This window comes from Odocoileus virginianus, chromosome 27 (assembly GCF_023699985.2).
Source record: "Odocoileus virginianus isolate 20LAN1187 ecotype Illinois chromosome 27, Ovbor_1.2, whole genome shotgun sequence".
NCBI lineage: Eukaryota > Metazoa > Chordata > Mammalia > Artiodactyla > Cervidae > Odocoileus > Odocoileus virginianus.
The window spans coordinates 34,910,766-34,936,672 of record NC_069700.1 but is presented as its reverse complement, the minus strand read 5'-3'; the positions used below and the strand labels follow the sequence as shown (position 1 = coordinate 34,936,672).

The 25,907-nt window shown below is 48.9% G+C and overlaps 1 protein-coding gene across 3 annotated transcripts in view; it reads left to right on the top strand.

The window, feature by feature from the left end:
- Positions 1-22,179: 22,179 nt before the first annotated feature.
- Positions 22,180-25,907, top strand: part of PACSIN1 (protein kinase C and casein kinase substrate in neurons 1) — a 64,543-nt gene continuing 60,815 nt past the window's right edge. For 2 of the 3 annotated variants that reach the window (XM_070456576.1, XM_070456579.1), the window contains exon 1: positions 22,540-22,760. The gene's annotated coding sequence lies outside the window, so the exon portion shown is untranslated. Of the gene's footprint in view, positions 22,247-22,539; positions 22,761-25,907 lie in introns of those variants that run through there. The other variant, XM_070456581.1, reaches the window with a different exon arrangement.

Sequence of the window (25,907 nt, the reverse complement as noted above, 5' to 3'; positions counted from 1 at the left end):
TTAACATATACACACTACTATGTATAAAATAGGTAAACAGCAAGGACCTACTGTATATGGCACAGGAAACTCTACTCAGTATTATGTAATAACCTATAAAGGAAAAGAATCTCAAAAAGAATATATAACTGAATCACTGCTGTACCCTTGAAACTGACAGGATATTTTAAATCAACTATATTTCAGTAAAATTTGGGAGGTCATGGGGCAAGGCATGAGGACTCTTAGTTCCTTGACCAGGGATCAAACCAGTGCCCCTGCAGTAGAATCTTGACCACCTGAACCACCAAGGAATTCCCAATACAATTTTTTTAATAAAGTAAAAAATATAAAATGGGAAAAAATAAAGGAGATGGAATAGTTGAAAGAAAGGATTTGAGGTGGGAAGGATCAAGAGGGAAAGTCTAATATATGTCTGTGTAATCACGTAAGGAAATGATAGAGAACATGGGAAAGAGACCCTGTCTTAATCCTCCAGAATTCTTGGAAAACAGCACACTGCAGATGTACTGCTATCTTCAAATCCCATGTTGGATAAATAAAAACAGATCCATGCCTAAACATGTCATAATGAAGATGCAGAACATCAGAGATAAAGAGAAGATCTTGTAACCAGCCAGCAGGAGGAGACAGGGATGATGGCTCACTTCCCAGCAGCAGCATTGGAATGCATTTTACTGAAATACAGCCTCACAGGTCTCTTCCCTTACCAGAGCTAGAGTGATCCTGGTACTACATCAGACCAGGTCATTCCTCGGCTTAAAATCCTCCAAGGACTCCCAGTTCATTTAAAAGTCTTTACTGCTGTTCAGTTACTAAGTGAAGTTGTTCGATCGCGTCCGACTCTTTGCGACCCCATGGACTGTAGCCTAACAGGATCCTCCGTCCATGGGATTTTCCAGGCAAGAATACTGGAATGGGTTGCCATTTCCTTCTCCAGGGGATCTTCCCGACCCAGGGATCAAACCCAGGTCTCCCGCATTGAAGGCAGTCGCTTTACCGTCTGAGCCAGCAGGGAAGTCCAAGTCATGTCCAACTCTTTGTAACCTCATGGACTGCAACATGCCAGGCTTCCCTGTCCTTCACTATCTCCCAGAGTTTGCTCAAACTCATGTCCATTGAGTCAGTGATGCCATCCACCCTCTGTCACCCCTTCTCCTGTCCTCAGTCTTTCTCAGTTCAGTCTCTTCCAGTGAGTCAGCTCTTCACATCAGGTGGCCAAAGTTTTGAAGCTGAAGCTTCAGCATCAGTCCTTCCAGTGAATATTCAGGACTGATTTCATTTAGGATTGACTGGTTTGATCTCCTTGCTGTCCAAAGGATTCTTTAGAGTCTTCTCTAAAGCATCAATTTAAAAGCATCAATTCTTCAGCTCTCAGCCTTCTTTATGGTCCAGCTCTCACATCCATACACAATTACTGGAAAAACCATAGCTTTGACTAGATGGACCTTTGTCAGCAAAGTGATGTCTTTGCTTTTTAATACACTGTCTAGGTTGGTGATAGCTTTTTTTTCCCAAGGAGCGAGTGTCTTTTAATTTCATGGCTGCAGTCAATATCTGCAGTGATTTTGGAGCCCCAAAAAATAAAGTCTGACACTGTTTCCACTGCTTCCCCATCTATTTCCCATGAAGTGATGGGAACAGATGCCATGATCTTAATTTTCTGAATGTTGAGCTTTAAGTCAACTTTTTCACTTTACTCTTTCACCTTCATCAAGAGGCTCTTTAGTTCCTCTTCACTTTCTGCCATTAGGGTGGTGACATCTGCATATCTGAGGTTATTGATATTTCTCCTGGCAATCTTGATTCTAGCTTGTGCTTCTTCCAGCCCGGCGTTTCTCATGATGTACTCTGCATATAAGTTAAATAAGCAGGGTGACAATATACAGCCTTGATGTACTCTTTTCCCAATTTTGAACCAGTCTGTTACTCCAAGTCTGGTTGTAACTGTTGCCTCTTGGCCTGCATAGAGATTTCTCAGGAGACAGGTAAGGTGGTCTGGTATTTCCATCTCTTGAAGAATTTTCCACAGTTTGTTGTGACCAGCACAGTCAAAGGCTGTAGCATAGTCAATGAAGCAGAAGTAGATTTTTTCTGGAATTCTCTTGCATTTTATATGATCCAGTGGATGTTGGCAATTTCAACTTTGGTTCTTCAGCCTTTTCTAAATCCAGTTTTTACATCTAGAAGTTCTCGTTTCACGTACTGTTGATGGCTAGCTTGAAGAATTTTGAGCATTACCTTGCTAGCAGGTGAAATGAGCACAGTTGTATGGTAGTTTGAACATTTCTTGGCATTGCCCTTTCCAAGATGGCAGACAAGTCAACTTTACTTAAACTTTGATCTTCAGTATACACTCATTGTAACATAGTTAAAGTGTTATTGCTCGGTCATGTCTGAATCTTAATGATCCCATGGACTGCAGCCCACCAGGCTCCTCTGTCCCTGGAATTCTCTAAGCAAGAATACTGAAATGGGTTGCCTTTTCATTCTCCAGGAGATCTTCCCAACTCAGGGACTGAACCCAGGTCTCCCGCATTGCAGGCAGATTCTTTACTCTCTGAACTACCAAGGCACATATTGTAACATATCAGCAAGCTAAAGGACACCCAGAGGCTCCCTTACAGTTCTAAGGTTGTGGTTTAGTTGCTAAGTTGTGTCCAACTCTTGCAACCCCATGGACTGTAACCCACCCAGCTCCTCTGTCCAAGGCCGACCATCAAAGATCAAAACATGGGCAGTGACCTGCTTCCTGGAAATAATCTGCCTCTTCCCCAAAATAGTTGGAATAAACCTCCTACTCATTAGCCTATGAAATTACCCAACCCATAAAGGCCAGCCACACCACATTTTGAGGCTGCACTCACCCTCTGAGACGGCCCACACTCTGTGGAGTGTGTTTCTCTCTGAATAAATCCACTTCTTACCTGTCACTTTGTCTCTCACTGAATTCTTTCTGAGATGAGACATCAAGAATCTGAGTTTCATTAGGTCCTGAAACCAGGTGTGATCTCCGTTGGAAGACTGTGGGTTTTGTCTGTGTTCAAGTCTCAGTCTGAGGTGAATGGTTTCAAATATGCCTGCCAAAGCAGGAGATGCAGGTTCAATCCCTGGGTCAGGAAGATCCCCTGGAGAAGGAAACGGCAACCCACACCGTATTCTTGCCTGGGAAATCCCATGGACAGAGGAGCAGTGGGCTACAGTCCGTGGGGGTCACAGAGTCAGACCCGACTGAGCACCACCACCTGTATATTTTATTTTCTCAGCATGTCTTTTGATATAAAAATTTTCCCTCCAAAGGGTTAGATGGTCTCTCAGCATCATTTTCTCAATAAGCAATTTTTATCTGAAATCTCACTAAGTTGTGTGAGAGATGGATTCAGTTTTAGATTTTGTTGCATTTGTGCCTGTGAGACACATTGGTGAAAAAAATCCAGGATTATTTTAGATAAAGTGCTCAGAATTTGTCCTGTGAGAGAGAGCTGGGTTAGATTAGATCAGGGAAACATCTAAGACCCTGTGAGGTTCTGAGAGGGCCTAGAGAGGATGTGGAGTGAGAAGAGGATGTGGAGGGACCCCAAAGCACCTCCCCGCTAACCCTTGTTCCCATGGTATCTCCATCCCTGGATGCAGCCTTCTCGGGGGCAGGGGCCATGCCTTGCTCCTCTCTGCATCCTCTCCAGCAGTTAGCACAGTGTCTCCCACGTGACTGGGGTACTTAATAAACGTTCCAGGAATAATCAGCAACCTCATGGTAAGCAGAGGAGATGAGAGTTTAGTGAGTCAGGAAGGAGGACGAATAACAATACCCTCTGACACTTAGAGAAGATTTCTCAGATGACAGCGGATCCTTGAGTTCACTGAATTTCATTCAGCAGTAAGGCACTGAGCACCTGGTCATGGGTCAGGTGATGGAGCAGGAATGGGGGCAGAGACATACTCCGATCCACCAGGCAACAAATGCCTCTGTTACATGCTGGACGCTATGAAGAGAGGATCAGGGCGTGGTGATCCAGAACTTGGATTGAGAAAAGCCTGGAGGAACAGTGAAAAGCCCTACTTCAGAGGAGGGCTTGAACTGCAAGGCAGCCGGCATGGCCATATGGTGAGCATGGTGAACCCGGACAGCCACACTGGCCTCAGGAAGGACGTAGGACTTTCTTCCAAGTGCAATGAAGAGCTGCAGAAAGGTTTCAGGCAGTCACGACAGGATCAGGTGGATATTCTAAAGAGATTACCTTTGTGTGTGTGGGCTTAGTCGCTCAGTCATGTCCAACTCTTTGCGATCACATGGACTGTGGCCCACCAGGCTCCTCTGTCTATGGGGACTCTCCAGAATGCTGGAGTGGGCTGCCGTGCCCTCCTCCAGGGGATTTTCTCAACCCAGGGATCGAACCCAGGTCTCCCACACTACAGGCAGATTCTTTACCATCTGAGCCACCAGTAAGCCCATGAATACTGGAGTGGGTAGCCTATCCCTTCTCCAGGGGTTCTTCCCAACCTCAGAATAGAACTGGGGTCTCCTGCATTGCAGACAGATTCTTTACCAGCTGAGCTACCAGGAAAGGCCGAGATTACCTTTATCAAGACCAATGCCATTTTTACCACTCCTATGCTGTGCTGTGCATAAGAATATAGAACTATCACTTGCCCCATGTTGAAGACACACACACACACACACAACCCCCCAAAAAAACAGGCTTAGAGAAATACATGTTTCTTGTTCAAGGTCACAGGACACAGAGGTAGGAAGTGATGATGTAACCAAAAGTGGGTCCTGCTTGCTTGCCACTCAAGGCCACTTAAAAGCCATTAAACAGGCCAGGTTGGTGGAAAGGAAAGTTTGCTTTATTTTGGATGGGTAATTGCGCACCTGTCCAAAGGCCAACTCTAGCCACCTGCCCCCCTGGCAATCAGTGGGCAATAGCTTTTATAGGCTGAGGGAGGGGACTACTTGCAGAAACAGTCAGCTCTATCATCTTAAAATTGGCCATCTTGATTGTTTTAAGTAGTTAATCTTTAGTTCCAGGATCAGTTTGTTTCCATTTCTTTGAGGCCAGTTCTCAGAACTGTGGCAGCTTCTGTCATGGCTACAGCCTGGTCATCATGTATCTAAGTTTTCCACCTGGTGGGGGCTTCAGCATCTGTAAGACAGCTCACAGGATATGGCTCAGAATATTATCTATAGCCCTGGAGAAGGAATTAAAGCTTCTTGACTATGCTTAATGACTAAAGTATTATTACGTGGTCTCCTTTGACTCTCTTTCTTTGTTTCTGCATTTGCTCACTTCTCAGATTAAACCTGTTCTTTGGTTAAAGTTTTCCACAGACAAGGCTGGCAGAGGACATGGAGGACAAGGACCATAGGGTCTTGCTCCATTTCAGTGGGACTGGACTCTGCAGAGCCTAAAGCCTTCCTGCCGTCTCAGGCTGCCCTCTGAACTGGAATCTTCCCGCTGGGGCCAAGGTCGGAGGCAGGAAGCCAGAGCCCTGGATTCAGAGCAGTGAGAGGCAGGGCTCTGGCTCCCCCCACCCCATCCCTGTATTCTTGCCCAGAGAATCTCATGGACAGAGGAGCCCGGTGGGCTACAGTCCATAGGGTCAGACACGACTGAAGCGACTTAGCACACACTGCAGCCTGTTAGAATGCTTTGAGAGGCTTTCAAAAATCTATTTACCCAGGCCACACCCCAGATCTATTAAGTCAGACACTCAGTCGAGGGGTGAGGGGGAAGGCATTAGTATTTTGCTTCTTAATTTTTCTTGATGTGTGGTATACTTTACAGTGGGCTTCCCTCATGGCTCAGATGGTAAAAAAATCCACCTGCAATGGGGAGACCTGGGTTTGATCCCTGGGTTGGGCAGATCTCCTGGAGGAGGGCATGGCAACCCACTCCAGTGTTCTTGTCTGGAGAAGCCCCATGGACAGAGGTGCCTGGCGGGCTACCGTCCATGGGGTTGCAAAGAGTCGGACATGACTGAGCGACTAAGCACATACACAGCACATACCTAACAGTATAGGGTACAAATCTTAAGTTTCAACTCTATGTATTTTTACATGTGTGTGTAAATCCAGGTTAACTACCATCCAGATTAATAGGGAGAATACGACCACTACCCCAGAAGTCTCCTCTTCTGGTCGATGCCCCATGCCCACTCCCAGATGCACCCGGTTCTGACTGATGTCACCACACGACGTTTTGGTTTGTGTCTGGCTCCTTGCCCCCTCCATCATCAGGTCTGTGAGAATCCCCATCACAGTCATCTGAACACAACTTGTTCATCCATTTACCAGTTGATGGACATCAAAGTGGTTTCCAATGTTTATAAATAAAGCTGCTAAGGATATTCTTAGACATGGTTCCTGGTCCCTGGGCAGCAGCAGTTTTAAAGCCACCAATGTTGAGATCCACCGACTCTGAGGAAGCTGTAAAATCCTGAGGGCTGCTGCAAGAGATGGAAGTCAGGGTCTAGGTCCCCCGGGGCCCCCTGGAGTTCTCCCAGACTGGAAAATAATAAACCATGGCTTGTAGAGATTTTCTAGTTGCTGTTCTTTTCCTTTTGAGACTCCAGAGCCTTGAATAAAATCTCCTGGGTCAGAGGGGAGAGAGGGAGTCCTGGGGAGCAGGTTCCTCTGTGGTTAGTATACTAAATCGCTTCAGTAGCGTCCAACTCTTGCGACCCCATGAACTGCAGCCAACCAGGCTCCTCTGTCCATTGGATTTCCCAGGCGAGAATTTTGGAGTGGGTTGCCATTTCCTTCTCCAGGTGATCTTCCCAACCCAGATTCTTTACCTTCTGAACCACCAGGGAAGCGTGGTAGCCTCTATTTCTGCAGCTCTGGAAACAGTAGAGGGCACCCTCTCAGGGTCCAGGCACCAGGACGGTGAGGCCCTGGCTGCGATGACAGTGAGCCAGACATCCTCAACAGACACCGTCTAGAATAGCTTCCTAATCCTGCAGCATGGCACCTCCCACTCCAGAAGAAACCTCCTCAAAAGAGCCATCTGTGCTGTGAGTTTTCATTTATAGCTCCCCCGGCATGTGTGAGTTTGTGATCTGCGACTAGATGGCTGCTGACACATTTCTGGACACACACACACGTCACCCACATCTGTTGCCATGAGGCTGAGGGTGTGATTTCTCCTCTAAGTGGAGCCCAACCCTCCCCTCCACCCGGGCAAAACTCTCCCGCAGCGCCTGCCACCTCTTTGCCTGTCATCATTGGGGCAGCTCCTCTGAACTCACTCGCCCAAAGCTGCTGTGATTACACTTCCTGCATTATTTTATAATGAGCAGTGTGGAGGTTAAAAACAGCGCACAGGGTTCGGGGAATGCCATCTGTTGACAGCCTGCTGGATCTGTGGCCTGCCGAGGTGATCCACACTGCTGTCAGGGTCTGATTTATCCATTGTCACCTGTAAACCTCTGAGCATTTCTTATGCTCCCTTGTTTTCTTTTTGTCTTTGAGTATCCGTTTTGCAGCTGGAAAAGCAGAGGTGTGGGAAGCTTTGGAATCTCAGCTCCACAAGGGCAGGGATTTCTGCCTGAGGTGCTCGCAGCTGGAGCCCCAGCAGCCTGGGACAGTGCATGGCATGCAAGAGAGGCTTGGTTAAGATTTCTGCAGGAAATGAATGAAGCTTGTGATGCATTTTGGTTTGGAAATGCCTGTCTCAGTATCCTCTTCCTGGACTTCCCCGCTGATCCAGCGGTTAAGACACTGCACTTCCAATGCAGGGGGCACAGGTTCAATCCCTGGTCGGGGAAGTTCTGCCTGCTGCGCCATAAGGCCAAAAAACCCAGAAAGTAAAATCAATATCCTCTTCCTGCTGGACCTCCTTCCTCATCTCAGTCCATCAGGACCAGCAGGGCAGCCACACTTTCCTCTCCATGGCCCGTAAGAGCCTCTTCACCTCTGCAACTGAGAGCACAGACTCCAAAGCTACAACGCCTGGTTCAGCCTCTGCCACTTTGCAGCGGTGGGGCCTTGGTTTCATCCTCTCTCTGCTGGAAATAACAATGGTACTAACATGGTGGAGTTGTGGGGAAGACTAAAAGAGTCTGTATAAATGATGCATTTGGAGCTGTGCCTTTTGCACATGGCAGATGCTCAAGAAAAGTTACTTATCAGTATTACTTAATTTTTTTTTAGCTTTAAAAAAAAACTTAACTGAAGGCTATTTGGTTTACAGCCTTGTGTTGGTTTCTGCCAAACATCAACAAGTATTGTTTTAAATAGAAAATAAACTTTCCCCTTTGCTTTAATGAGGTATGATTGACAAACAAATATTGTATAAATTTAAGGTTTGTGGCCTGGTGGTTTGGTATCTTCTTTGAAAGATCTTTTCAAATCTTTTGCCCATTTAAACTTTAAGTTGTGGTAAAATATATACACCATAAAATGTACCATCTTTTTTAAAAATAAATTTTAAAAGATATTTATTTTTTATTATTTATTTGGCTGTGCCATGTCTTAGTTGGGGTACATGGCATCTTTAGCTGCAGCACTCGAACCCACACTTTTGGCATGTAGGACCTAGTTCCCTGACCAGGAATCAAACCTGGGCCCCCTGTGCTGGGAGCACAGAGTCCTAGCCACTAGACCACCAGGGAAGTTCCTAGTTTTTCTATGCTGTGTAACATGTTATCACAAATGTAGTGGGCAAAAACAACACACATGTATTATCTCTGAGCTTCCATAGGCCAGAGGCCTGGGCACCACTGAGCTGATCTTCGTATTGTCAGGCTGCATTTTTGTCTGGAGGCTCAACTAGGGAAGAATCTACTTCCAAGTTCATTCTGGTTGTTGACGGAACTCATTTCCTTGCAGCTGCAAAACTGTGGGCCCAAGATATTTCCTGGCCATTGCTGGAGATGGCCTTTAAATTCTAGAAGCTACCCCAAATTTCTTGTCATGTGGCTCTCTCCATAGGTTGTTCACAGCCTGGCGGTTTTCTTATTTAAGGCTAATAAGGGAAGGGCTTTCCCTGGTGGTCCAGCACTTAAGACTCCATGCTCCCAATGCAGGGGGCCCAGGTTCAATCTCCGGTCAGGGAACTAGATCTTGCATGCCACAACTAAGAGCCCACATGTTGCAACCAAGACCCACCAGCAGAGTCAAGTAAATAGATATTTTTAAAATAAATAAACAAATATTTTGTAAAACGACCAATAGAGGAGTCTCCCCTTGCATCTGCTAAGATGGAGTTTTAGATAACAAAACATGGTTATGGGGGTACCACCCATCACCTCTGCCATATTCTGTAGGTTATACCTACACTCGGGGGAAAGGAGTATATAAGGGTACAACTCATTGGGGGGTCAGTTAGGATATGTTGACCATTCTCTCCATGTCCCCCCTTTACAGTTAATTTGTTGGAATATCTGGGCTGTTTGACCGGTGGAGTCCCACTCGGTCTAAATTTTGCTGATTGCATACACGGTGCAGTTCAACCTGCTCCTTCGTCACCTGCATCTCTGGCAAACTGGCAACTGGACCCAGAGTGCTGACTGGACTCTGGTTGGATCTTTTAGGCAACATTCCAGGTGGCAGTGTGGTCTTCCCTCAGTAGGCACATCATGTCTGGCTGTCTCTTTTTTTGTGATGCTAGCAGTCGTGGCTGCTCAATGCTTATACCAGTTAATTCACAGAGGGTAGCAAAATGATGATTCTATTATTTCATTTATTGGTTGAAATAATTTTTAAAGCAATGCTTCCTCTCATCTTCATTTGGTTACCCAGTGGCATAGGTCATATAGGGAAGACAGGATAAATGCTTGATTCATTTCTTTTATTTGCCACTTTCTAAGATAATAAATAGCTTTCCTATCAAGAGGACCAAATTAATTTTTAATAGCATTATGAACTTATGGGCTTCCCCTGTGGCTCAGTCCGTAAAGAATCTGTTGCAAGGCAGCAGATGCCAGTTTGATCCCTGGGTTGTGAAGATCCCCTGGAGGAGGGAATGGCAACCCACTTCAGTATTCTCCCATAGACGGAGGAGCCTGGTGGGCTACCGTCCATGGGCTCACAAACGGTCAGCCACAACTTGGAGACTAAAGCACCACCGGCAAGAACCTATAGATTAAAACATATTTGATGGATTTGAATCCATTGCCATTGTTATCATAATTAAAGCTCACATGGGCCAGTGGGAGTCTCTTCAAACTGGTTTCTGAGTCTTTATGACATCCTATTAGTCTTGGAGAACTTCCTGCTAGCTGCTACATCAAGGTGGTCCAGTCTTCTCTTGTCCTTTATACCTTCCTGTTCTAGACTTGAAACCAGGCATTTTTCCAAGAAGCCCTGACTTTAAAAGAAAAAAGTTTCTTCTTTTTTAAAACTATTTATTTCTTTAAAAAAAAATTATTTCTTTGACTGTGTTGGGTCTTAGTTGCGGCACTTGGGATTTTCTTTACGTCAGGCAGGATCTTTGGTCATGGTGGATGAATACTCTAGTTGCGGTGCTGGGCTCCAGCCCATGCGGGCTTAGTTGCTCGACCAGGGATCAAACCCACACACCCTGTGCTGCAAGAAGTCTTAATCACTGGGCCAATAAGGAATTCCCCTTTTCTTCTTTCTTTTTTTAAAAATAAAATTTCCCCTGACTTCTTTTCATAGGAAATGTTACTTCAAAACCACAGTTTGGGTTCTGGGGTGCTCATTGCTGTAGAGTTGATCATTGTGTCTTGCTTTCTGGTGGCCAGAACTCACAAACACATAGGATCCCTTGTGAGCTCCTCAGGTATGAGGAGAGAAAGCTGGTGTGTGGGACCTGAGAGGCAATCAATTAATTACTGGCACACCCACGATTTTCTGGCCCTTCCCTTTCCTTCATTGCTGCAGCTCCATTTCATTCCACAGTCAGCAGTTTCTCCGTGGGGCAGGGAGGCTTGGAGGGGCTCTTTCAGGAGTTTATAGCAGCTGGATGACTCAGCCCCTCCAAGCCCCTTGCTCTGAGGCACACCCCAGAGTCACCTGCTCTTCCCAAGCGTGCCACCATGCTTTACCAGGAATATCTGTTGCTTATTTTGGGGTTTTCCTGTTCTCAGGTCACCAGATGCACCCCCCACCACCCGCCTTGATTTTTTTCTGCTTCTGCCCTCACAGATGTAAGTCTTGCAGCTATCTCTGCGTTGTGTTCGCCTTTGTATTTTAAGCTGCATGGAGATAGCTTGTCACCCAATGTGTTTTGAACTTTGCCTGTGGTTTTGGGCCACAGCTAGAGTCACTCGCTCAACTGGTGGCTGGGCTAGCCTGGAAGGTCCAGAGGGCCCCCCTTGGCATTTCTCCAACGTGGCCTCTCTTTCCCCACGTGGTGGCTCACATTCAGTCATTTAAGCTTCTTTACAGCTTCGTGGTGGCTTCCCAGAGAACACAGAAGCAGAAGCTGCTAGGTCTCCTAAAGGTCACTCCCATCCCAAAAGCTGGATCAAAGCAAGTCACAAGAGACGCCCAGATTCCAGGGGAGGGAGACAGGCCCCACCCCCGATAGGAGGTGTCTGTACGGAGGAATGGGTGGGGCCATCTTTGGAGATTCCGACTCAGGCTGGTCTGAACTGGAACCCAAGCTGATGCCTTAGGAGACTGGGACCCACTGAAGTCTGCACCAGCCGCTGAGCGGTGGGATGGAGCAGGGGCTACGGGGGAGTGGCCTCCAGTCTCAGGAAGGAATTCCAGTGTTCCACTCTGCGGAACTCCACCCAGTATTTAGAGTTTCCACCTGGGGCTGCAGGGCACAGGGGAATGGGTGGTGCCCTCCTTTGCCCTCAGGGTTGGAGCTGTGGAAAGAAAAGTAATTAGCTTTTTCATCTTTCCGCCCTGCCCCTGTCACTTGCAGGCCCTGGAGGGCTGGCAGGACATATGGCCCTGCCAGTGGTAAATCGAGCCGGGAGTCCTGCCAGGGACGGCCAGATGGAGCAGGAAGAAGACACAGATCAACCCTGCAGCTAAGGCTCCCGGGTGGCATTGCAGCTCTGCGGGCCCATTCCACTGGCCTTGGAGCGTCCAGGCTGGGCCCCCCCACCTTGCCCACGCCGCCTGGCAGAATAGCCTCTTGCAGTCTGCAAGGCCAGGACAGCTGAAGGGGAAGGCAGATGATTCAGCGACTGGTAAGGACCACTCCAACAGTCACGATTCTGTCCCCACCTTGCTCCTCTCACGGGGCTGAGCCTCCTGGCTGAGTATACAAACAAGTCAGCCTGGAGCCCTGACACTGTGATGGACAGAAGGCAGGGCATTTTCCCCTCTGATGCCTCAGCGTTTTTTCTGTGGCTGGCTGGGAGTGCCCGCCAGTCTCATGCCATATGAGTTCCTCGTCCTCAGCAATAGAAATGGATGTCAGCAAACTGGAGAGCTATTCCAGCTGTCTTCCTTGCCTTCAAGGTGAAGATTTGACTTTCTGCCTCCAGGCAAATTCCACAGGCTGTGTTTCTCATCCTTAAGAAGCAGAAACAGGGAGTTCCATCTGCCAGAATTCCCCAGATAGCTTTGCTGATGTCAGGAGGATCTGAGGGTGCAAAGATGAGCGTGGATGAGCCCCGTGAACTGTGGAGCCTCCTTGCTCCCTGTGCATGTCATCTCATGGGGCTTGTTCCCTGCCCACCCCCCATACTAGATGTCATTGAGTTGTTTTGAACAGGGAAACATCTTACAGCTCTGATTCTCACAGTGTAACCCAGGTGCCACCAGGGAATCACGTGGGGAACTTTACAAAATATCAGTTCCCAAATCAAAACCACCAATGAAGGGGATAGAACACAGATAGCTGTAGAAGTCCCAGTAGGGGACTAAGAGAAACCTAGGGAACTTTGGAAGACTGCTCTGAGTTAATGGTCTCTTAAAGAAAGCCATAGGAATGTTGTGGAATGAAGCAGCCTTGCTTAACTATAATATAAAGCCATAAATAAAAGCACGAGATATGCCCCAGGCCATTTGTTGTTGTTTGGGGCTTCCCAGGTGACTACCTCGTGGCTCAGACAGTAGAGAATCCACCTGCGATGTTGTAGACCTGGGTTCGACCCCTGGGTTGGGAAGATCCCCTAGAGAAGGGCTTGGCAACTCACTCCGGTATCCTTGCCTGGAGAATCCTATGGACAGAGGAGTCTGATGGTCTATAGTTGCAAAGAGTCGGACACAGCTGAGCAGCGGTGAGCGACTGAGCACATATTTTTTGTTCTTTCATCTCAAAGTTATTTCCAGTTCTTTTGGGACCCCGCGGACTGGGGCCTGTCAGGCTCCTCTGTCTCTGGGATTCTCCAGGCAAGCATACTGGAGTGGGTTGCCATTCCCTTCTCCAGGGGATCTGCCCAACCCAGGGATCAAATTGGTGTCTCATGCATTTGCAACCAGATTTTTTACCACTAAGCTACTAGGTAAGTCCCATTAGGTGAAAGAAAAATGTCACCACCCTTCTCCTGATTTGAATAAGTGCTATAATAATCCTAGTTTGACCTTAGGTCAGACACTCTCCTGCCCAAGACAAAGGAGGAGATAGTGATATAAGCCTGCGTGCATGGTGTTAAGTTGCTTTAGTCATGCACCATTTTTTGCAACCCTATGTAGCCTGCCATGTGCCTTTGTCCATGAGATTCTCCAGGCAAAAATACTGGAGTGGGTTGCCATACCCTCCTCCAGGGGATCTTCCAGACCCAGAGGTCAAACCCACATCTCTTGGGTCTGCTGCATCGGCAGGCAGGTTCTTTACCACTAGCGCCACCTGGCAAGCCCTATGTAGGCTTGATGTCTACTCAACAGAGGTAGTCTTCCCCCCTCCCCCATGTTCCTTTTACTATAAAATTGCAGCCCACATAATCCTCGGAGCAGAGCTCCCTAGCCCGCCTGCTTGCACCTCTCGTGAGTCTTATACTAATAAATCTGCCTCTTGCCTGTCACTTTGCCTCTTGCTGAGTTCCTTCTGCACTGAGACACAAAGAACCTGAGCCTCCGTCAGTGCAGACACCAGGTGAGTGATTCTAACGAAAAGATCATGAGTTCAAGTCCCAGTCCGAGTTTTGGCTGCGTTCGAGTCCCTGTGTGAGGTATGTGCTTCCACCAAGAGATACCACCTGACGCCCATTAGGATGGTTACTATTATAAGAAAAATAACAGAAAACAACGTGTGTGGAGTAGTGGGAACCCTGGTGCCTTGTTGGTGATGATGTAAAATAGGGCAGTCACTATGGAAAAACAGTATAGAGGTCTCTTGAAATATTAAAAATAGAATTACCCTATGATTTAGCAATCTTATTCTTGGGCATATACCCAAAAGAATTGAAAGTAGGCTCTCAAAGAGACATTTGTACACCCATCTTCATTCCAGTATTACTCACAATAGCCAAGAAGTGGAAGCAACCCATATGTTCATCAGTGGATGAATAGCTAAAGAAAAAGTGGTACGTGTGTATGTGATGGGATATCACGCAGCTTTAAAAAGGAGGAAATTCTGTCACATGCCCCAGCACAGATGAACCTCAAGGACAGTAGGCCAGTCACAAAAGGACAAATACTGTATGATTCCTCTCATAGGAAGTACTTGGAGTAGTCAAAATTACAGAAACAGAAAACAGAAATGGTGGTTGCCAAGGACTTCCCAGGTGGTGTAGTTGGTAAAAAACCCACCTGCCAATGTAGGAGACTTGGGTTCGATCCCTGGGTTGGGAGTATCCCCTGGAGAAGGAAATGGCAACCCAACCCACTCCAGTACTCTTGCCTGGAGAATCCCATGGACAGAGGAGCCTGGCGGGCTACAGCCCATGGTGTCACAAGAGTCAGACAGGACTGAGTCCACATGCATAGGTACAGAGTTTCAGTTTTGCAAGATGGAAGAGTTCTCGAGATTTATTGCACAACAATGTCAACATACTTAACACTACTGAGCTTAACACTTAATGAAGATGGTAAATTTAATGTTGTGTGTGTTTTTTTACCACAATGGTTTGTGTTGTTTTTTTTTTCCTCTTCTTTAAAGGGAGCTAATTTCCATTTGGAAATACAAATATTAAAAAAGATGGGGGGCAGATTCCTGGACTTTGCCAGATCTTCAGAATCATAACCCCTATAGAAGAGCCTTAAGAAGCTGCCTTTTAAACAAATCCTCAAGTAATTCTTAAGCCCACTAATATTTCTTGTCTTAGAGGTCATGCTTAAGAAAACTGGCAAAAAAAAAAAAAAAAAGAAAACTGGCTCTGAAGGGAACTTCCCTCGTGGTTCAGTGGCTAAGCCTCCATGCTCCTGGTGCAGGGGAAATAGATCCTGCATGCTGCAACTAAAGATCCCACAGCTAAGACCTGGTGCAGCCAAATAAATAAAATAAGTATATATTTAAACAAAAGAAAAAAGAAAACAGGCTTGAACTCAAACGTCAGGCAACCAAAGCAACCCTGGAGAAGCACCTTGCTCTCCCTGTGCCTTGGTTTTCTCATCTGCCTAATGGGGTTCACAGGAGTGTTGTGAGGATTCAGTTAGTTAATAATCACAAGGCTTCTGATCCATGTGTATATCATGGCTATCCAAATCAAGTGCCCCCTTTTGCCTGAATGGAACTGAGGCCGGGGAGGTGCCCTGTCTAAGCTCTCTCCTCCGTGCAGCGCCAGCATCAGGAGGAGCCGCCTCCCAGGCCACAGTCACGGGTGCCTCGGTCCCTGGGGGCCAGGCCCAGGGTCGGGGGTCCTCAGCTCCTTCCTTGACTTGCTCAATTGCATGTGGGGTGAAGGGGACAGATGGGCCTCAGCCACTCTGTGTCCTGCCCAGCTGCAGGGCCGCTGCAGCTTCGGCCATCAGGGAACAGGACCCCAGAGGCAGAGCGGAGAGAAGGAAGTGCCACACTCTCCTTCCCAGACCAGACCCCAAGTTTCCAGGAGAAAAATCCTTCCCTCAGGAGGTGGAGGTGCCTCCACCCACTGTCTGTGGAGCTCCAACTCTGTCCTTGTAGGATTGCTCATCCTTCTGACAACACAACGAAGTGACCCTGTTTGGTCCATTTTTCAGATGGGAAGGCTGAGCCTGGGGGGGATCCACTGGGGCCCAGGCTTCCTCTCACGCAGTCAGCCCGTGGCAGAATTGGGGTGAGGGCTCAGAACTGCCTGGGCCCAAAGATGTGCAGGCTTATCCTGGAGCTGCTGCTGCTGCTAAGTCGCTTCAGTTGTGTCCGACTCTGTGCAACCCCATAGACGGCAGCCCACCAGGCTCCCCCATCCCTGGGATTCTCCAGGCAAGAACACTGGAGTGGTTTGCCATGCCCTCCTCCAGGGGATCTTCCTGAGCCAGTGATCAAATCCATGTCTCTTTAGGTCTCCTGCATAGGGAGGCAGGTTCTTTACCACTAGCACCACCTAAGAAGTCCACTGGCATGAAGACATAGAGCCAAAGGGAACAGATTAGAGAGCCCAGAAATGAACACTTGTAGATATGATCAAATGATTTCTGACAAGGCTACCAAGACTGCACAGTGGAGGAAGGACAATCTCTTTAACAAGTGTGGTGGGAAAACTGGATATCCACATGCCAAAGAATGAAACTGGACCTCTACCTGACACCATGTACAAAAGTTAACTCAAAATGCATCAAAGACCTAAACGTAGGAGCTAAAACTAGAAAACTCTTAGAAGAAAACAAAGGGGAAAATCTTCATGACATTGGATTTGGCAATCATTTCTTGGCTATGACATCAAAAACACAGGCAACAGAAGAGAAAAAAGAAAAAAAGGTACATTGGACTTCATCAAAATCAAAAACTTTTGGGAATTCCCTGGCAGTCCAATGGTTAGGACTTTGCGTTTTCACTGCCATGGGACCCAGGTTCAATCCCTGTTTGGGGAACTGAGATCCTCCAAGCTGTGCAGTACAGCCAAATAAATGAATAAAAATCAAAAACTTTTGTGCACCAAATGACACTATCAAGAGAGTATGGAAGGGAGAGGCAATATGGGGGAGGGGGTTATGAGGTACAAACTATTAGGTATAAAATAAGCTACAAGGATATATTGCACAACATGGCCAATATTTTATAATAGCTACAAATGGACTATAACTTTAAAAAATTGTGAATCTCTATATTGTACACTTGTAACACAGGCGAAGGAGCGGACAGAGGATGAGGTGGTTGGATGACATCACCGACTCAATGGACGTGAATTTGAGCACACTTGGGGAGATGGTGAAGGCCAGGGAAGCCTCGCATAGTCCATGGGGTCACAAAGAGTCAGACGTGGCTTAGTGACGAAGAACAACAGCTTAGGGGCAGAGGGCATGTGGTCAGCCTGACCAGAAATGGTGCTGATGATGCCTCCAGGCCATCAGGACAAGGAGAGACTAGGAAAATTTTCTACCCCATGCTATAGAAAATTGCTCGAGAGATGATCTTGTCTTAATACCATTTACTCCAGAAAATATTTTCTCAATGATATTGAACTTGGCACCCAGCACTTGTTTAGGTATTCTGCCTGCATTTAAGGTATAATGCCACTAGGTGGCAATGGTGTGAAGATCCTGAGGTCCCTTCCAGAGCAGATTTCACTAAGGATCATCTCAAACGTCCTTGCTTTTCATACTTAGAGCTGCCTCACCAAAGGACCCACTGAGCATCAGTTTCCTCATTGGTAAAATGAGATAATAGTACTAAGATCATGTAAAATACTCCTGTGCATAGTAAGACACTCGGTTACAGTTTGCTTCTTTTGTAGCTGAGTAATTATGTGCCTGCCTTTTGAAACCACTTTGCCTGGGTTTGAATCTCAGCTCCACTACTTATCAGCTGTGTGACCTTGGGCAAATTATCTAGCCTCTCTGGGCTTTAGTTTCCTTGCTTTTAAATGGGTTATTAATTGTACCTACCCCTGGTAGTTTATATGTGATGTGTGTAAGGTGCTTAGAAGTGCCTGGTCCAAGAAATATACTCTGAGTTTGCCATTGTCTGTGTATGTGAACATAGACACATACTAAGGGGGAGACACATACTCACCCTTGAGAGAGGGTTCACCCTCTCAAGCATAGTCTAACAATTGGCACCTCCTAAGATTGAGTGCCTTGTCAAGATCATATGTCTTCAGGACGTTTTTAACTCTCCTAGCATGAGTCACGGACAGAGAAAGCCACAATTCCAAGACTCCTGACACCCTGGTCTCTGGATTTAAGACACAGCTGGAAAAAAAAAAAAAAAAAAAGACAGCTGACAACAGCCTCTGTCCACCAGGCAGGTGATGGAAATCGGTTTGTAACTGTGAAGCCAGCTGGTGGGAAGATAAGGAGGGGAGGATTTTTTGTCCCTTGGGGGTGTCCTGCTCACCTCTGTCTATTGTTGGGAGGCAGCTCAGAAAATAAATCACTGTGGGGCTACTGGGCCAATCACTTTCCCCGATCCATGGGGCCCCACCTCCATGCAGATCTGCGGGGCAGGTAGAGGAATCTGGTGACCACAGCACCTGACCAGAAGTCAGACCTGTTTTTAGCCCAGCTCTGTCACTGATGTGCTGTGTGACCTTGAACAAGTCATGTTTCCTCTCTGGGCTTCAGAGTCCTGCTCTGCCAAAACTGGGACACACTTTCTGCCCTTCCTTTCTAACCAGAGATGGGGTGAGAACAGAGGAACTCCTCAAAACATCACCTCCTCCTGGAAGCCTTCCATAATGGATGGAATGAAAGGGAATTCAAATCCTCCCCACTTCCCTCCATCTCTTCCAGGCTAAACATGTGTTATTAACCACCCGTTTGCTCATGCATTGATTTCCACATTCATGTTCAGGGCTGGTCAGCCTTCCTGTCTACATGTCCTTTCTTTTTTTTTTTTTTTTTTAAATTTTTATTAGTTGTTTCCTTTCTATTTTGCTTGCAAAACACCTCTGCAGTGCACCATGCCTGCCTCCTTGCTCCAAATGAAGAGTCTAGCAGCGGAAGCCTCTGAGGGATGGTTTGGGGCTCTGGGTGGGAAATGATGGTCCCATGGAATCCCAGATGGATCAGAACTTAATGAGACTGAAAATAGCAAGTTTTGGGGAAGATTAGAGAAAAGCACTTTAGAAAAAGCACTTTGAAAAGTGAAAAGAGGGAATTCCCTGGTGGTCCAGTGGTTATGATGCTGGGCTCTCAGCAATGAGAGCCCTTGTCAGAAAACTAAGATCCTGCAAGCCTTACAGCAGGACCAAAACAAAAAAAGAAAAATAAAACTGAAAAGAACTATGAAAATGGGAGAACGTCTTAGTCTCCGGAAGGGGCACAAAACAATAAGAGAGGAAGATGTGGAGGGGGTTAGTTTAACTTTGATGAACCTAAGTTTTGCAATCAGAAGATCTAGAAGGAACCTAGTTTAATTTTAGGAAGCATGGAAGTTCTGTGTCAGTTTCCAAAATAACATTTTATTTTTGATTACACGTGAGCAAGGGATGTAGTGTGTGTGCATTCGTGCATGTGTGTGTATATGTGTGTGTGTGTTTTCCACTCATTTTTTTCAGGGCTTGGGGCTGCTAAGATCTTCATTTAATACTGCTAAGTTCTTCATTTAATGCATACTTTAACTTCAAATGGAGTAAGCCCAGCTCATCTGCTCTGTCATCTCCCCTCCCCGGTATCTCCCCACCCCCCATAATCTGCCTGATCAGGTCTCCCCCTTCATGACCCTCCCCATGACTGCTCCAAGCTGGTTCAGCTTCCGTGATCCTCCAGCGTCTCTGAGCACACATCTCCTGAATGCCAGTGCCCCTTCCACTCTTGCCATCCTCCACCAAATGCCCAGCTGCCAAGGAACATTGAGTGTTCCATGCTCCAGACTTCACTGCCTTTCCAAAACTTACCCCTCTGGGCACCATCTACACCAGATCCCCTGATGACATGTGTACAGTAGGGGAGGGGGCAGATGTTCTAATCTTTCCACCCTGGTTGCACTTTAAAACCCTCTTGGGGAATTAGTCTCTCACATTATGAAAGTTCTGTCTAACCGGAATTTCATAGCGCTGGAGGAGACCAAAAGGGAGAGATTTGAGGGTGCGTGTAGTTAGAGACAATATAATAGACACCAATTATTACACAACTGTTTGGTTCTAGGTGCTTATGCGAGGTGCTTCACATTCTTTATTGAATTCCAATTCCAAATGGATATTGAATATCCAATTCCAATGTTGAATTCCAATTCGACCAGTGAGACAAGTGTAATTATAATAAAGAAAATAAAATTAACTAAGTACAACACGCTAAGCAGTTCACCTGGATTGTCTTGTGTAATACACAACCCTTGACATAAAAGCTGTCATTGTTGCATTTTCCAATGAAGGAACCAAGCCATCAACCAGTTAAGTAACTTGTCACACAGCTATTAAGATGAGGAGGCTGAAACACAGGTTAAGTGACATGCCCATCTTTACCCAGCAAACAAACGATTGAGGAAAGTGTATGTTTTTCCCTTATGTGCTCATCATGCCTCCTCCTGGAGCAAGAGGAAATTCCAGGTTGAGGTGAGGGCAGCTGGGGACCAGGAACTGCTAGGGTGGAGATGGGAGGGGTACTTTGTCAGCTCACACCCCTGGCATGGAGAGTGTCCAGGAATGTTTCAGGACCCCAGCTCCAGACACCTGCCAAAAGTCCTCTGGTTTTGTGAGCCTCTCCTAGTAATCCTTCCTTGGCTCCTGCCCCATCTGATTGTTCCAGCTGTTGTTCAGAATTTCAGCCGTCGTTCAGCACCTCCTTGGAATGCTGCCTCCTCCAGGAAGCTTCCTGGATTCCTTTAACCCAGAGCCATCTGACCTTCTCTGGAACATTGTCCACTCACCTGGCTGTCCTGTTCATCCTTGGGGTAGGTACTGTCAACTGGACTTCCAACCAGGTGTTGACTTCCTTTAGGCTCTAACACCTTATGTGTGATAACTGGTCAGAGAATTCTTTCTGAAGGAACAGGCCCTGCACTTGGGCGTTCCCCTGGGTCACTGGGGTCATGGATTTCAGTGCCTCTGGTGAGGGGGAAAGGTGAGGAAGGGCAGGAAATACCAACGCGTGATGCGTTCAGGTGCCGACATCAGGGAGTGGTGAGGTCTGCGGCAAACTAGAGTCTGCATGCTTACCTGAGGGGCTTACCATCAAATTCAGTCACGCCCACTCCCCACAAATGGCTGGGGCCTATTCTCACCCTGACCTCCCTCACTTTCTTTCCCTTTCTCAAGCTTTATTTTTCTACTTTGTGCATATCACTTTATTTTTAAAGGAATTTATTTTATTTTATCTTAAATATTTATTTATTTGGCTGCATTGAGTCTTAGTTGTGGCACTGGCTTCTCTAGTTGCAGCATGCAGACTGAGTTGCCCCTTGGCAAGCGGATCTTAGTTCCCCAACCAGGGATTAAACCCCCATCCACTGCATTGGAAGTCAGATTCTTAACCACTGGATGACCAAAGAAGTCCCTAAAGCATACTTTATATACTCTTTATATACTATTTATTATGTTTAACATCTCTTGTCCCTCACAACATGAGTAACTTAGGGCAGAGATTTTGTCTATTTGTGTGTGTGTGTTTTTTTATGGTTAGCTTTTTTTTTTAGCAATAAGTTATTTTAAATTAATTTTTATTGGAGTATAGCTGATTTACGGTGGTGTTAGTTTCTGATGTACAGCAAAGTGAATCAGCTGTACAAATACATATCCCCATTACATATACACACATACTCTATTCCCAGACAGGGCATCGGAGAGTACTGAGTAGACTTCCCTGGGCTATGCAGGGGGTGTTTATTAGCTCTCTATTTTATGTATAGTAGTGTGATACGTCAATCCCAGTCTCCCAGTTTATCCCCACCCCAGTTTGGTCTGTTTTGTACTCTGCTGCAGCCCAGCCGCTCCTCACTGCCCTGCATGAAGCAGGTTCTCAGTTGAATAAACCCTCCTTATAACTCCAAGACGGCTGCTTACAAGTCTGCAGTGAAGACAGCTGCCCCAGCGCCCCTCGCAGCGTCTAGGTTTCCGGAAGCGTGCAGGGTTTAACACAGGAAGAGTGTATCGGGGGTCCCAACGAGTCGCTCAGAGAGCCCCCAGGAGGTGGCCTGGGTGACTTCCCCATGGGGCCAGTTTGGGCATTTCTGGGAGAAGCTGGTGTGGGGTGCGGGGGTTATGGGTGCGGTGCTGGGGGAGGAGGGGTCCTCACTCCAGAGGACCCCCCCCCCCCACACAGACTCCAGACCTGCCCACCGCACACGCCCCCGCATGTGCCAGAAGACGCAGGATTCCGCGAGGCCAGAAACAAACGCGGCGGGAGGAACGTCCTAAAAAAGTGAGAAAAGGGCGGAGAGGGGGAGGGGAGCGACATCCCGGGGTTCACGGGGCTTCCGCGGGGGGCCGGGGTGGAGGGCGCACGGGAGACGCTCTCGGCGCCCGCCCGCCGCAGACAGAGCCTCTAGGCCGGACGCCACGGAGCACCCCCTGGGAGGAGAAGCAGGGCGCTGGGGGTGCTGCCTGCCCCCCCGCACCTCCTAAGCCGGCAGCTGCCGCCTCAGCAGCGCGGCGTCTCCACCTGCGCAGCCAGCGCTCCGCCCGGCGCCGCGCAGCCATTGGCTCGCTAAAAATGCCTCGCTAATCTGCGCCCATCTGCGCGCCTCCGCCCGCCGCCTCCCCTCCTCCTCGGCTCTGACCTTCCTCCTTCCCGCAGCCCCGGGCGAGGTCCGGAGGGACGCGGTGGCGCAGCCTCTCTTGCCCCCCGGGAAGTCGACCGGGCTTGAGGCCGGGTCCCCCAGACGCCCGCTTGGCCCCGCGGCGCCGCCGATGGTGCCGGGCGCGCCTGCCCCCAGGTAGGGGGTCTGGCCCTTGGATACGGGGGTAGGGAGGGAGCGCTCCAGTCTAGGGGTGCGTGCTGGCGGCGGGCGCAGAGGCGGACAGGGGGGAGGATCGGAGAGCTACCTGCAGAGAGGTGGGCGCGCGACTGCGGGTGCTTTGCAAGCGCCGGGGTTCTTGAGCATCACCGGGGCAGTGTAAGGATGTCCCTGAGCTGGGCCCCCTGGGAGACGGACCCGGCGGAGGCCTTCACCCCGGGGACGGGGGGTTAGGGAGGAAACGCAGGAAATAGGTGCCTTGGGAAGGTGGGACCCAGGCCCCGGGTCCTATCCGAGGCTCTGGCCTGGCTTGTTCCGGTCCCAACAGGGTGGGTAGGCTGATGCCGGCTTGGTGCGTAGGCTGTTTGTGGACCAGAGTGGGCTGGGGAGAAATCCAGCCGCTGATGCCCACCCTAGGTCCTGTCTGGTTTACAGTGAAAAATATTTTCTTCTCTCTTGTCTGCCCTCTTTCCCCACTGCTGAGATGGGAGGGGGGAGAGGGGGAGAAGGTGAGGATAAATGGCCCTCACAGACCGCAGAGGCCAAGGTCTGTCTGGCCCTGCTCCCTTCCCCACCCCCCAGGCCACTTGCTGCCCATTGGAATTCTCTCTCCTCCTTAGTTTTCTCTTATGGGAGGCCCTGAAAAGCTTAAAAGGTCATCAGGGTGTGAGGGACGCAGTGGCAAACCAGAGAGCTTGCCCCGACCCAGCTTCAAGCCCCAGCCGCCCCCCACCCTCTACCGCCCAGCTCTGCACCCCACGTGCAGTGACACATGCGGCCGCTTCTCTCTGGGCACAACCATAAATAACTCACGTTGTCCTGGCTCTGGCCTGGCGGGAGTGCAAACGAAACTGTCAATGGTCTTGAAGGTTCTATCCCTCACCCACCCGGCCTTCCCATCACAGGTCCATAAGCCACTGACAAGCCTCCCTCTGGTTAGCTTCCTGCTACCCCAGGTGAGATCCATGCTGCCTGTCCTGCCTTCTCCAGCCTAGCCTCCTTGTGCCTTGGTTGTTAATGCCTTGCCGGTGGCCCATAGACTGGAAGTGCTTTAGCACAGGAGTCTGTGTGATTCATCTGTCATCGCCCCTGCACCTGACCCGGGTCTGACACCAAGTACATGTTTGTGGAATGAGTGAATGAATCCACCTGAACTCTGAGAAATAGCTGGCACCCTGAAGGAGGGGGGTGAGACCCATCTTGGGCTCCTCCCATCACCCAGGACCAAAGAGCTACTGAAAACAGACTCTCCCATTCCGGCCCTTCCTTGGTCTAGAGGTGATGAGCAGCTATGGCATTTAGAGATAGACACTGGGGTCCTAATGGCTCTAGGGGGTCTTTTGGACCCCAGGCTTGAGTCCCTGGCTGGTCCAGGCTTGCTGGAAGGCCCTAGTGAAGGTCTGACTTGCCTCAGGCCTTTGGGTTGGCACTTGCCTCCCGGGGCGCTGAGCCCACACCAGGCTCTCTGTCTCTGCCCCAGCCCTTAGGAGGGTCCCGGTCAGCATCAGGGCATCTGGGAAGGCCCGAGGCAGGCCATCCTCAGCCTCTGGGGTCCTCACAGTGAGCTCTGAACAGATCTTATGTGGAGGAGCCAGTGTAGACCAGCAGAGGAGGATGCCAGCAAGAGTTCTGGCCCAGCCACAAGGCCGTGCCTGTGACATAGACATTCTCAGGGCATCTCCAGCCCTCATTACTCCTTTGACAGCCCTGCTGATAAGACAGCAGTAAGGTGTCCTTGTCCTCATCTCACAGAGGAAGAGTCTGAGGGTCAGCGGCAGAGCCCAGCTCGGGACACAGTTTCTGGCTCCAGGTCCAGTGTTCTGTCCACTGCACTCGAGGGAGCTGGGGCGAGGCCCCAGGCCCAGGTCAGTGGGCTGTCCTAAATTCCGTCTGGCTCTGTCCCACCCCCAGCGAAGGAGAAAGGAAGGGTGTGATGCTTCAGGGCTGGGGGAGGATATGGAGGATGGTTTGGTTAGTGCCTGCAAGTGGTTGGCCCAGGGGAGAGATGCAGGAAAAACAGTAGAAACCAACAGCGCACAGCATCTGCCAGGAGCCAGGAGGCAGCCACTTTTTCAGTATTGAGTCACTCAATCTTCACTTCAGCCCAGTTGGGTACCATTATTATCCCCATTTTACACATGAGGAGACTGAGGCACCAAGAGGTCATCTGTCCAAGGTTACATGGTTTGAAACCGGAGGAGCTTGGATTTGAACCGAGGCTCCAGAGTCCGTTATTCCCTAAGGTAGGGTATTCCTTAAAGGCAGAGCAGGAGGGCTGGGGGCCCGTCTCCATGGAGACACAGGTTTTAGGTACTCCATGGCCAAAGTGCCCACATGGCAGATAGTGTGTGCTCGATTAGGTGGGACTGTGGTGGTTTCAGAGGCTCAGGATGAAAACTCCTTGAGCTCCTGCTGTGTGGCAGGCGGAGATGTTTCTAGGATGCCCACCGGAGGCTGTCCCTTCCCTGCTCTGCGACCTTCGGCGGCTCCCCGTTTCTGTGAGGACAGAGCGCAGTCTCCCTCACGTGGCCCCGCTGCCCTCCCCGAACCTGGGCTTCCTCTCCCTCCTCACCGCCTCCTCTGCCCTCCAGCTGCTCTGAACTGCTTTCAGTTCCTCAAATAAACCACCCTCCTCTCACCTGCAGGCCTTTGCGAAGACTGATCCCCTGCCTCCAGCCGGGCTCCCCTCCCTCCTCACCCTCAGGGATCTGCTGAGACTTTTCCTTCTTCCAGAAGCTTCCACAAATTCCTCCTCCCCACACCTGGCCCGCTTCACCTCACACAGTGTTCTCTCTGACTTTCCATTGCCCCCACCCCACCAGCTGTGGAGCCCTCGGAGGCAGGGTCTGCATCCTGTTCCCTTGGCCCCCAGCGCAGAGGACCCCAGCGGAGTTAGCAAATGCTGGTTCCCCTCTTACACTTTCTCTCCAATCTCAGGACTTAGCCTCCTCCTCCCAACCAGCGCTAAGAACCCCTCCAGAATTTGCATATAGCCCCCCCAGCAAGGACGAGCTGGTGGTAGAAAGCCTTCGGTGGAGAAGTGAAACCACCTGGGGTTCTGGCAGGACTGGGGAGGCATTTGGGGTGGGAGTTTGCTGATTCGGGGGGAGTCCTCCCTGGGGAAGC